The following is a 2,725-nucleotide window of genomic DNA, read 5'->3' on the forward strand; positions in this document are numbered from 1 at the left end:
GAAACACAAGGAAGCTTCCACGGGACTGATACTGTGTGGCTGCTACCAAGAAAGCCACACATTGAAAACACTGACAGCTGAGGAAATTTAGAAACAAATGAAAAGAAAAAGTAACATTTAAACCAAAGATCTTGGACTTGAATTCATTCAATGTATTGTTATATACTAAATTTATTAAATCTTTGCAAAAGATGCGGAGGTCTACTAGGCATGAATTGCCTTTTCTTTGAGAATAAATCCTTTCATCGGTTTTTTTCCTGAGCTTCTTTGTTCCCTGAAAAGCTCTGTATAAATAATTCAAGTGTTTTTGTTTTACAAAATGTTGTACTAGTAACCAGAATATGTCTTAGTATGTTGGATCTAAGCATAACTTTAGAAGCTATTCTTTAGGTTGCTTTGCAGTTTTAAAAATTTTAATGAACTATTGTTAAGTTATTATAATTATCAATATAATCCAATGACTGGTTTAAAAATGTATCTATTTTTTTAACGACAGATAAGCTTACCAAAACCTTCTGGGAATGTAACTTTACATTTCAGATACTACATATCATTTTCTTCTTTTACTTTTTGGAGTTTCTGTGTATGTCATGACAAGGGCCCATGAGCCCCGTCCTTCGACACATTAGCTGCAGCGTGGCAAAACACAGCATAATCAAATAAACAAAATTATTACAAATTATAAACACTACAAAAATATGAAAGACATAATACAAGCCCTGCCTTAAGTGCAGGGGTGAGGAAAGATTGACTTCCTTTAGGAAAACAGCATTTAATTCAGTCTATTTTCAAAATGACAGTCAAGTGTTTAATCCTAGCTCAGATCATGTGACCCCATGCTTAACCTTTTTCGTTTTTTTTTTTAATCATTTTATTGGGGGTTCATACACTCTTATCACAATCCATACATACGTCCATTTTGTCAAGCACATTTGTACAATTGTTGCCATCGTCATTCTCAAAACATTTGCTTTCTATTTGAGCCCTTGGTATCAGCTCACTTTCCCCTCCCTTCCTAACCCTAACCCTCCCAAACCCCTGATAATTTATAAATTATTATTGTCATGTCTTACACTGTCCTATGTCTCCCTTCACCCACTTTTCTGTTGTCCGTCCCCCAGGAGGGGGAGGTTATATGTAGATCCTTGTGATCGGTTCCTCCTTTTGCCCCCACCTTCCCCTTACCCTCCTGGTATCACTACTCTCATTGTTGGCCCTGAGGGGGTAATCTGTTCTGGATTCCCATTTCCAGCTCTTATCTGTACCAGTATACATCCTCTGCTATAGCCGGATTTGTAAGGTAGAATTGGGATCATGATAGTGAGGTGGGAGGAAGCATTAAAGAGCTACAGAAAAGTTGTATGGTTCATCGATGCTATATTGCATCTACTGGCTCATCTCCTCCCGAGAACCTTCTGTAAGGGGATGTCCAGGTGCCTACAGAGGGGCTTGGGGTCTCCACTCCGCACTCTCCCTCATTCACAATATCATTTATTGTTCCTTGATGCTTGATACCTGATCCTATCAACACCCGTGATCACACAGGCTGGTGTAGTTCTTCCATGTGGGCTTTGTTGCTTCTCAGCTAGAAGGTAGCTTATTTATCTTCAAGTCTTTAAGACCCCAGACGCTATCTCTTTTGATAGCTGGCCAACATCAGCTTTCTTCACATTTGCTTATGCACCCACTTTGTCTTCAGGGATAATGTCGGGAAAGTGAGCATCATGGAATGCCAGTTTAATAGAAAAGAGTGTTCCTTGCATTGAGGGAGTACTTCAGTAGAGGCCCAATGTCCAACTGCTACTTTAATACTAAACCTATAAACAGATGCACATATATTTATTCCATCATCATATATATTTAGTTATGTACATGCCTGTATTTAGACCTCTACAAATGCCCTTTCTCTGCTTAATCTTTTCAACCGCTCTCATTTCACTGACAAAAAGCCAGGAGCCCTATGCTGGCTGACAGATTCCTTACTCATTTGGTCTCCCAATATTTCCCTTACTATTTTTATCGCACTTATGAAGGGTCTGCTAAAAGCTCACAGGAAAATCCCATTACCTTTCACTCCACTTTTCTATACACTTTTGGAAGACCCCTCTCCTAGTGTGCTTAAAAGTGTTACATGGTTTGTCTCTTCTTACAAGAACACGTCCACTAGGGAAGGGTCTGTATTTTGTTCACTTCTGTTTCCAAAATGTCTAGAATTGTTCCTGGCTATTTAAGGAGGGTTATTAAATTTTTATTTGGTTACCATAGAATGACATCATGATTCTGGAAAGTACAGCAAAAAAATAGTTCTCATATATGATGTTAGCTTTAGATACAACATAGAAAAATATCACAAAGAACTAGAAAATAAAAACCTGGGCTTTGATTTTTGCTACTGTGATGGGTGCCCTGGCCTGTTTACCAGTTCGCTCCAGTCTGGAATACAGGAGGACAATGCTACCCGCATCTCTGCTGCCCCCTCCAACACACTGCTGTCCTTTGTTCTTAACTGAGTCAGCACGGACAACCCTAGTTGGCACAAATTCAGGCTTGTGAATGGTAACAAGAGCAGGATACTCTTTCTACTTAACAATGGAAAGTCTTCTTTTATCTTAATCCAAAATGCTGATAAATGTAAAGTCTCATAATCATTCTTCAACGTGTATGAAGAACTAAGCTGTAATAACTCTTTCTCTTCTTCTGGCACCAAGCGTAACTCAACTATTGA

At 38.7% G+C, this 2,725-nt stretch overlaps 1 pseudogene; it reads left to right on the plus strand.

Moving 5' to 3' along the window:
• Positions 1–2,725, plus strand: part of LOC101648982 — a 10,400-nt pseudogene that overhangs the window by 1,494 nt on the left and 6,181 nt on the right.

The sequence above is a fragment of the Echinops telfairi genome, unplaced genomic scaffold, assembly GCF_000313985.2.
Source record: "Echinops telfairi isolate 266 unplaced genomic scaffold, ASM31398v2 ScPeMD7_7468;HRSCAF=8506_1, whole genome shotgun sequence".
In the NCBI taxonomy this organism is placed as follows: domain Eukaryota; kingdom Metazoa; phylum Chordata; class Mammalia; order Afrosoricida; family Tenrecidae; genus Echinops; species Echinops telfairi.